The sequence below is a fragment of the Lycium ferocissimum genome, chromosome 2 (genome assembly GCF_029784015.1).
Source record: "Lycium ferocissimum isolate CSIRO_LF1 chromosome 2, AGI_CSIRO_Lferr_CH_V1, whole genome shotgun sequence".
Lineage (NCBI taxonomy): Eukaryota > Viridiplantae > Streptophyta > Magnoliopsida > Solanales > Solanaceae > Lycium > Lycium ferocissimum.
The window spans coordinates 3,573,123-3,584,561 of NC_081343.1; positions in this window are offsets into that span (position 1 = coordinate 3,573,123).

Here is an 11,439-nt window from a genome sequence, read left to right on the forward strand (position 1 = left end):
GGATGATCAAAGAAAGTGAAAAGAAATGGAATGGAATGAAATTTGAGTCAAAAACCTGAAGTGCGCAACTTGAGATGGTACTGTAGCTTCGCAAATAGTGTCTGCGACACGCTTTGCGTCTCGCAGATTACACACTTGACTTGCTAAGCTTTCTGAGACACTTTGCTATAGAGCTACGTGTTAGCATGTTGAACATGCGGCTCCACATATGGTGTCGCAGGTTGTGCTATTTTCAGCTCACAATTGGTGACGTCAATTCTTCTTGGGATCCGTTTGGTAGGTTCTTTTTTTTCTGAATTCTTAGATCCCCTTGGGCCCACCTAACCTTGTATTTACTTCTTTGGGGGTAGGAAACACCTTTCCAAAAACTTGTGGTAATATTTTTGGATCAAACCCTCCTTTGGGTCTTCTTCTTCACTAAGAATTTTTGGAAGGTGGCTCAAGAACACATGAACATTAAAATTTCTATCTACCTCCAAATCTACTCAAAACTCCCCCAAATTTCGGATTTGAGTTCCCTTAATCAAATAGAATAAAGCCCAATGGTTATCAACCTCTAATTTCACCAAAATTTCAAAACCCACCAAATGTTCTTCAATTTTTCTTCAAAGCTCAAACCTCAACAATGGTAGATCTCTCAATATTGACTCAAATGACACAAAACTTCGGATTTGAAACCTTAAGACACTAAGAAACTCAAATCTAATGTCAAAACAACAAAACAAACACAAAATTTTTGGGGTTTTCAAGAATTTTAATTTTTTTTTTTGGGTAACAAACCCAAGACTAGACTTGATAGAACAAATCTAATTCAAGCTCTGATACTAATTGATGCAATAATCAAAACGAAAATGAAGAAAAAGGACAATAAAGTAAAGGATAGAAAATTTGACACAACTAAAGACCCCAAATTAGCAACCAAAGTTCTTAGATTAACTTGACCTCTAATTTAGGAACTAAAGAGCACCAAACTCTTAGGATGACCAATAGGGATTTGACACCCTAATAACCAATCCTCTCACAATGTTCACAATCTCAAGCTTAGCAAGCTCTCAACACTCAAAAGAGTTTTACAATCTCAAAATATCAATAATCAAAATATTCTACCATGAAATGAGCTAACTTAGGCTATTTATAGTCTTAGGCTAAATTATTACATAAGAGGCCCAAGAGTGGCTCTCAAGTTTTCAAAAGTGACCCAAAAGATCCGGATGTCACATTTTGTGGCTCCATATGCGAGACGCATATTCAACATGCGTCCCTACTGTTCCGTCGCATCTTTTCTTCCTCAAAATCCCTAGATTTGCTGACACACTTTGCGTTGGAGTTGCTGGTTCGCATGTTCAACATGTGGCGGTGAACATGCGGCGCACTTTGCTAGACGCAATGTGCACTTTGCTGGACCCGGTGTGCACTTTGCTAGACGCAGTGCGCACTATGCTGGACACATGTTGTGCCATTTTCCCTTTCTTTCGCCCTTTTGTCCTCCCATGCAATCATCAATGCATAGGTCCCTCGGGATGGCAACAAAGTGTGTCCTAACACATCCATTTTCATGAAAAGGCCTTGTGCAACTTGGAGTTCTCGTGCTTGGCTCCTTGTGAAAGGTCTTGATGCAATGCGGATTGTATCACCGGTTGTACAGCCGAACAATGCTCTTCCTTCCTTTGGAAATTGCCAAACTGCCAACCATTGCTCCTTTTGCTACAATTGTCATTTCTTCCGGCATTAAAATTCCCTCTTGTTGTCATCCCAAGTGTCCTTTCAGTTTGTCATCCTTTCCATCATTCTCTGTGAAATTATTCTTTAGGATACGTCGCTGCCTATTTAGGTGCGGCACCAACTTCCCTGGTCTAGAAATATCATATCTCACGCCCGCATGAAGTATTCTCTTTATCCATTTTAATTCATTTTCATACCTACTTTGTGGTATGCTTATCTTTAGTTCATTTTTTCTCCCTTTTAAAATGCATTCTTAATATGCCACTACGTCCCTAGTTTTGGCCTCTTTAAGCTAACATCTTCCTTTCTTTGGAATTTTGACATTGCTATACTTCATTTCAGGGTTAGATTTGCTCTTCTCCCCCCCCCCCCTTTTCGAGGGTGGTCTTATACACTAGTAACTCCCGAGTATCGTAGTCATCGGCCAACCCTAACGATCCTCCAACTCTTTTTGGTCTCTCATAGCACCGGAATTCTCTCATCGTATAGCTTGACTTATTTTCCTTTCTGCCAACGAGAGCTTTGCATTTAAACGAAACGCTTATGAATTACTAATCCATTCTCGCTGCCTTGTTTAAGGCCCTTCTACTTCTACCTTTTATGACTAAACATTTTCTCGAATCAACAGGTTAATGGGGACATTGGAATCCATCAAACATTTTACGGAGCGTTCAGTCACACTTTGCTATTTTTATCCCTCGTCTTCCTACACAACTATTATTACTGAAATTCTTCTTACTCCAAGTTTTCGGTTTCACTTTACATCTACAATATATCATTGAAAGTTAATATGCTGCACTCTTCCACTTCCACTATCAATCTTTTTATTCACTTATCTGAAATTTCCTTGACTACTTATTGGCATCCCATCTACGTATTGTAGTTCTTCCAGTGTCCTGCCACTTCTTGTTCGTATCGCGAAATCCTTGCAAATATATTCTCTTCTTTCTTCTCCCTCCTGCCGCCAAGGCTAGTCCATACTCATGAATATTTCCCATACATCCTCCTATTTCCTCTATAACTGAATCTCGGTATTCCTTATCCTTATCCCATGTCATTGAGGTACTACCTCCCGGTTAGCTTTGTTAGTTCATTATCCTCTCGCTTGTCCCTGGGTGATTGTTTAATTTTTTTCTTCTATTCCCTTCTTCTTTTCTCCTCTCCTTTTGACCAGCCCATTAGTGTACCTTTCCTACTTTCATCCTCAAACCTTCCTTAAGTTCCTTCCTCCTCGAGCGCCCTTCTCCACCTGTTATTTTATAGTATTGACCACAAGTTCGTGAAATATTCCTTGAAATGTGCAAATCCGTTCTATTCTTAAATCATCTTTTAGGAAAGCTTCTCCGTTTCCGGGGCAACTGCGTCAGTATAACTACACATTTATCCCTTTATGTACCTCTCGAGAACTGAGAATCTCTTAGTATCGTTACAAGGCCTGATCATTCTTTCTCTTACTTCACATCCCTATTTGTGGTTACCCTCCCTTAGTCCCACTTATCGAAATATGTTCTCTGACCCCACACATTTATCTTTTGTTCCGTATACTTTTTCCCTTGCTCTAGACATTTCTGGTCCTCTACTTCCTATATACTCACTTTCTTGCCTCCCTTGATGTTATTACATTAGGACTTTCCAACTCTAACCTGTGGTGAAAATACCATCAACTTACCTTGTAACATCTATCACTCGAACTCACTACCCCATTCGATTAATGCCTTCAAAGATACCGCAACATCGATTGCTGAGACACACATACCAGTTGGTGCAGCCATTTATGGGATGTCATACACACACACACACACACACACACACACACACACACACACACACATATATATATATATATATATATATATATATATATATATATGTCTACTAAATATTTCCAAATACTATTCGAACTCATCCTAATTCTAGAGCTGTGATAATCTTTTTTCTCTTTGCCGGTCTAGCCCGCCTTATCCTTCGCGACCTTTTAGGATTTCCAACCACTCCAATTTTCCTTAAGCTACTCTAGCTTCTCATTTGTCCCTTATGTCCAAATTTGTAGGGCTCCTAACACACTTCCCAGGGGGTCACCCGTCCTAGTATTACTCTCACCAAAGACGCTTAACCTTGGAGTTCTGATGGGATCCGGTGCATTAGTGCTGGTATAATCGCATTCACCCTACTGCGTGACTTTTATCACATGACCTAGAACAAGTTGAAATTCTAACGGATTCTAATAAATTCTCGTAATGCATCTCCCTCCAGATTAGAAAGGACCTCTTACCCTTCCAACTAAGCAAATGCTATTTTGGTCTTTGAAATCCTCAATAATCACCTTCAATCTGCAGGTATGACTACCTTTTGTCCTGGATTTCAAGATTCCCAATGGTGGCGAAAACATCTTAATCGTAGTTACTTATAAATAGTTTGTTTATTGGTCCCTTCAAGATTTTCGCTCGCCGCTATTAAGTAGTAACCTACAGTAAATGCACACACATAGGAAATTCCAATAAGGACTCATATACCTATAGCCGATCGGTCCTTAGCCTAATCTGGTAGGCTATAAAGTGAAGTGTGCTCTTCATCATTGTCTTCCCACAATCTGCTAGTCTGTCTTTCGTCATTGTTACATCCGGTGTTTTCGTACATTAAGATAAGTTGTAAGTACTATGTATGCTCAAAGAGAATTATTATTCTTAAGGTTGTAAGTGTTTAAAACCATGTTTGGTATGTGTCGGAAAGATTAGAGGTTAAGCAAAATATTTTCGGACCATTGTTAATGTGATCAGCAAAGAACACGGGATAGCGACACATAAGGACGCATACATGCAATGAAAGTAATTTTTTTTTTGTTTCGCTGGAGACTTCGAGTGTGCAAGCTGGCACACCTATATTCAACACCAAATGACAATCCTTATATTTCATACATGTGTATTACTTGGTCATAAAAGGGAATTATGAGATCAACTTTTGTCATTTAGTAGAAACCCACTTTACTTTAACCTTTATTAAAGAAAACAAAGACCATTTCATGTGTCAAAGTCCTCATTTTTTTTAAGACACAAACAGAACAAAGGGCTAGGTGATAGTAGTTGAGAGGGATCACGACCAGACCCATTTCCAATTTATCCGAGACTTCAACAAGAATTTTAAGAAAACAACGACAAGAATCCGAGTTAGGGCGTGTTCTGAAGAAGGTAATTTCGCCACCTCATCCTTCAATATATTCATGGATTAAGTATTTTGGAGGTGTAATGATGTAGAAACTGTTAGTTTATTGAACTTCTATGGAAATTCTTCAATTGGTTTATGTTTAAATTAGGGCAAGAAAATTGAGAATATGATTGGGTAGATCAATTTAAATGATCAAATTAAGCGGGTGACCAACTACATATGTAGAATCTGATGGAATCTTACTTGGTGTCAATTTCTAATGACAAGCATGAGTACTGAGTACTACGTTGCTGTTTATGGCACACAAAAAGGAGTCAAATTTGATCTTTGTTATATTTACTACAAAAGTGGAGATATAAGAGTTTTGTGGATCTCACTTTAACTTTAATATGAAGTGCACTTTGTAAACAAACTAAAGTAAGAGTTTTCACCTGACTCTTCACTGTAGAGTAATAGGGAAGGGCTTCTACTCTTTTATTTAATTGAACTACATGTATGGATTAATGGAAAGTTGTTGATGTTGTTATTGTGATGTTATGATGTACCTCATGAAATTAGAGGGAGGAAGTGTATAAAGATATGGTGTACAAGCGTATATTGGACGGGTTCTTGTATATCTTTGTGTTGTTCGCAATTTGAGTCTAAAGAAGGTTTGAAGAGGTTGTGGTTGCATTTGTTAGTCTTGTTGGTTGTATTGTGATGGTCGTGAAATAGGGGAAAAGCTGTCCGTTTCATTTTAGGACCGAACTATTTCTCTATACACGTGATATACTAGCGTCGTCTAAGTTTATACGTGAATACCTTTGTTATAGGGTTGGCATAATAGTTACGGCGAGTTCATTGTGGGATTGTATTGACGACTCGAGGTATGTTAAGGCTATTCTCTTTTCTTCTTTTGGCATGGTCTATATGAAACAAACGGAAGACGAACGTATAAACTCCAAAGAAGCTCCTATTCTTAGAAACACTAGAATGGCTAATGTTCTTGATTTCCAGAAGCTATTTCATTATGTCCTGATACATGTCTATGATTCCTGAAGTCCTATTTTGATATAATCCATAGTGACATTCGAGGGTGCTTCCAGGTTATTCAAAGAGTTTCAGAAATAATCTTATGAGTCTCACTTGCATTCATTTGCTTCTATATATATGTATACACTATTTTACTTCATCGAGCCACGCTATAGTTAGCCGGGTACGGCACATAAATATGCAACCACTGATCAGTTGGCTATTCACAACGAGTCCCTTATTAAAAGGCCGAGTACGGTATATATTTACATTTCACCGAGTCCCTTACTGAACGGCCGGGTACGGTATATATTTACATTTCACCGAGTCCCTTACTAAAGGGGTACGGTAAAGTATATATTTACATTTCACCGAGTCCCTTACTAAAGAGCCGGGTACGGTATATGTTTACATTTGTAGTCATTGCCTTCGGGGCTACTTACATTATTGTTATTCTCTGCCTTCGAGGCTATCCATATTACAGGTTGTTTCTCGTACTTCCATTATGATTTATGATTCATTCCTTATGATTAATGCTGCCTTACATACTCGGAACATTATTCATACTGACGTCCCTTTGTCTGGGGACACTGTGTTTCATGCCACACAGTCCCATATTGCTTTGCAGGAAAGTTATACAGGAGACTGACTGTAGGATATTCCCAAGCTATCAGCTGGATTGGTAAACTCCATTTCATTCGGAGTATGGCCGAGTTAGAGTATTTCTTTATGATTTGAGTCGGTACATTGGGTATGTCATGTTCCGTCCCAACTTATGTTTTGATATCATGTTCTACATTAGAAACTTTTGCAGATGCGAGTCATGTATACAGTATGTCAGTCTTGTAAGCAGCTATGTAAGCCGATGTATCATTATTCATTACTTTACAGATTTCATATGATTACAGATTTTACTTTATTTGAGAAAGACGAAAAAAATGTTTTTGAAAAGCTTTTATTATGCATTTCATTTCATGATTTAAGAGTCCAGCGAGATTATGAGTATAACGAGAACCAGCGTGTTCGCTCGGCTCTAAGTAAGGTTCGGGTGACCATCATGCCCTATTAGGATTGGGTGTGACAAACCGGTATCGAGCCGTCCTACGGGTTGTCTACAAAGTTGTGTCTAGCAGAGTTTTGTTTATGGTGTGTTGCGCGCCACATTCATAAACAGGAGGCTACAGGGCATTTAGGATGGCTACTTTTCTTTCATACCTAAGATTGTGCGATAGAGCCAAGCTATAGGAAATGAGATTCATTATACTAACCCTTGATTTCAGCAGAAGAATGGTATCGACAGAAGAAAGTGAGTGATGGTATTGGAAGTTACAGAGGTAAGTCACTTCGTTAAGGCTATGTTGTCAGAATATGTATTTATATGATAATGAATCGGTTGTCATAGAGGTAAGTCAAGTACAACAGAGGGATTGATTAAATGTATCTCTTGATGATAAGTTCAGTTATAAGTTTGTGAACTAAATAAATTGAATGAATCAGTACAAAGGTAAGCAATCGTACGAAAGATGTATGTCGGTAAGGTAAGAATATTGAGGTATGATTGGAATGTAAAGCTGAACAATGAAAGGGAAAGTAAATAGGATGGTATAACAGGTACAGTTTGAGTTGGACATACGAGGTAAGTTCATCATTTTCATACTATTGTTGATAGTGGGAGCCCTGTGTGTGGATACTATATATATATATATATATATATATATATATATATATATATATATATATATATATATATATATATACATACTTGTTTATGGCATCAGTTGCAAACCTTACCATATGCTGCTCGCTTACGTAACTTATACATCAAACGTTATCTTGGTACCTTTAATAGCTGAAGAAGATTAAAGTGAGATAGGACACACTTCTTTAATCTCTCATTTTGACACATACATGAAGCTGCTTCGATAGTGGCCTAACCCCTCGACTGTACCTGATCAGAAAGAGAGAATCACGATGTAGCAAATGCTCTTAAACTGACATTTTTCAACTTGCGTACCAAACACAAGAAAATGAGTAGGAAACCCACTTATTTTCTGAGAATATTTTCTTGGAAAACATTTTCCGTCATACCAAACACACCCTTAATGTGTAAGGAGACAGGAATCTTAATGTGTAAGGAGACAGGAATATATTGTCCCTAAGAAAATGTTGGAACACGAAAGCTGTTGATAACATTTACACTATAGACCTCAGGAAGCTCTCCACTGAAGTAGGATCAATAACTCTAGATGAGGCAAGGGGGCTGTAGGAAGTCGGATTGCTCACAAGATCGTCCTGTTTGGGTAAAAATGGAGAGATGACAGTTATCATTTGATGGGAAAGACAGCACTAGAGAAAGGTGTGATAGTACTTGTCTTGGAGTCGGGCGGATCTAGGGCAAAAGTTACACCATAGGTAAAAGGTATTTTTTTCATTTTTTATATACATATATAGATTTTGAACACCCTAAAAACAAGAAAAGAGGTTGGTTAAGTGATCTAAGGTGTTCAAAATTCATCTGAGGTTCCAAGTTCAAATATGAAAATCTTAGATCCGGCCACTGCTTGGAGTGCATGTCTTTTTCCAAGACTTGAACAAGCTTGTGACACTTTAGATCCCCTGATGTGAAGGAGATTCGTGTGGATCAGTGATAGTGCAAGTGTAGCAACAGCATGAAAGAAACACGAGTCTTCACACGACCCACACAACATAAAAAGTACACGTCTCTCACAAGACCGCTTCTCCGTGGACCCTACTTCACTGAACATATATAGTCTCACCTTAAAAACATCATGCATGCTGCCTCACTTGTTCAGCCATAGCTCAGTTGAATACATTAACTTACAATACCACAATAACCTGGAACATTTTTACTATTAGTCCTTCAAATATGGAAGCTAGTATTGTATTTAAGTCCCTGTCTGATCTTCATTGCGATGACTTTCCTAGTAACGCCACGGTGCAATTCCAGTTCTCGGACATCGAGATAGATACTCTTCAATCACTGGCCTACATCAGCCTTAAAGACATCATGTCGGAATCACCGCCATCGATGATGTCGCCGATGAAGCATCGGAAGGAAAGCTGGAGAGAGATTCCGATGAAGGAGCCGTTGTTACAACAGGCAGCGTGGGCATATCTACAGCCCGTGGGGATCCCAGAGGCCGACCGGAGTTTGTTGAACAGGGTGAAAGACAAGTGCTTTCGCTTGTTTGGGTGTCTCAGTGGTTCCCTTGTCCTGATGTTAAAGAGCTGGTTTTCCATGTCGCCAAAGAAGAAAAAGTTAAAAATTTGACCCTGACAACAAATTATACTACTAGTACGTAGTCTATGATTTTCACAAAAGCTGCCATTATTGAAGCTTTCTACTCTCTGGCTGGTTGATATAGGAGTGCAATTTCATGTTTTACGTACATAATATGTTTTAACTTTAATTTAACGTATCACGCCATAGGTTGAGTTTCCTGATATAGGAGTAATTGTTTTTCTAGTAGTTACTCGAGTATATAGTAGTACTACTTTTATTCCTTTCCGAGTGAACAGTGTGCAGATGCGTAATTATTAAATATAATAATAAGAAAATTGTACTCCTTAATTTCTTTTCTCTACAGATGATGAGATTATCACTACTCATATAGTTCTGTTGATAATCGCAACTTGGGATATGTACGCTTATACTAGCTCAAAATTTGTACATAAAGAAGATCGAGAGGTTAGTACATTTGTCAGTTACGGTAAAACTAATCTTGTTGAACGTACTCAGTGCCCAGCTAATACTCGGTGGGATGTCAAATGAACAAGGGATCCATAAAAAATAAAAAATAAAAAAATAATAAGAAGAAGAAGAAGAAAGGATCCCAATATTGAAATTAAATGGATCGAATGAACATAAATGATTCATAAATAGCTAATCTTAACTAGCTTAAAGTTGGTGCAAAATTGATGAATTGTTCGATACAAAATTGTCATTTATTATTGTTAATGTGCTTCAAAATGTTATTTTATTTTGCAAATTTAAAGATTTATGGTTAAATGAATAATAAAATCAAATGCCGTTGACTCTGGCACTATAAATTTATTTGGGCAAAGAGAGGTGATTGTTTCTTACTCCCAATATCTCAATTTATGTGGCACTTTTTTCTCTCTTTTCTAGAGATTTAACTAATTTTTGAAGCTAAATTGAATTAAATCGACTTAATAATTTAATTAAAATTAGTTATCAAAAACTATACGCAAAGTACTATAAGTTGCAACATCTCATGTCAATATGCGAAAAAAAAAACACATTTTAAAATGTTGATCAAAATTTAGAAAATTCGAATATTCAAAAGAGAAAAATGTAACATAAATTAGAATAGAGCGAGTAAATATTAGTAATACCGCTTTAGGGAGTGATCTCCTCACATAGCCAAATGTTAGTCCCTCGACTTGGTTGATCGCATGGCATGGGCGTGACAAGGATTTACATGACGGACCTTGGCACGACCCTATGATGGTGTGGGCATCATGTTGACAAGACCGCCCCATACGGGCATGTGTGGGCAAAGCATGGGCGTTAACACAAGGGCGTGTAGCTTCGAGTGTTAAGGCATGCCAAGACCTTGGTAATGGGAGTGGACATGGCAAGGCAAAGGCGGCAAGGCTCAACTAAGACATGGCATGGCATGGCATGATCGGGACAAGGAAAGACATGGCAAGGCAAGGCTAGGCGATGGCTTGAGCAAGGTAGAGTCATGGGCGAGTCAAGGCGTGAAAGACAGGCATGCGCACAAGGCATGCGTCGATACAAGATTAAGAACGAAAATAGAAATAAAAGACAGCAAAACAAAGAGTGATAGATAATTTGACACAACTTTAGACCTAATTTAGCAACCCAAGTTATAGAAAACTAAGACCTCTATATTAAGAACAAAAGAAACACCAAATTCCTAGGAAGACCTCAAGGGATTTGAATTCCAAGCAACCTTTCCTCAACAATTACACAATCCAAGACTTCACAAGCTCTCAACTCTCAGAGTTTTACAATACCAAATATCAATATTCAAGTAGTCTAAGTCTTCCAAACGAAAGAAACTACTATTTATACTAAACTCAAAAAGAAGACAACTACATTATTACACTTTTACCCTTAATAAAGTTAGGGCCGTGTTTGGGGTGTCTTCTTTTGGGAACAAAGCTTGAATTTGCAACCAAGTAATAGCCACATTGCAAAGCATGACCATCTTCAACCTCTTCTCCAAACCATCCTCCCATGCTATCATGAACACTTGAAATCCCTAGGCCGCAATGTGCTAGAGGTATTCAAGTATGTCCCTCCTCATGAACAATGCTTGCATAGCTTGAAGTTCCTCGCTTGGCTCCCCGTAAAAGGTCTTGATGCCACTCGAATTATCATTCTCCTTTCTGGAAGAGAATTTGTCCGCAAATTCTGCGGATTACATCTTCGCAACGCCAGAGAGAGATCACACACATTGAAGGTGTTGCGAACTTGGTATTCGGGGGGAAATCAATTTTTTATGCATTATCATTGAGTAGTTAAGTACTTAA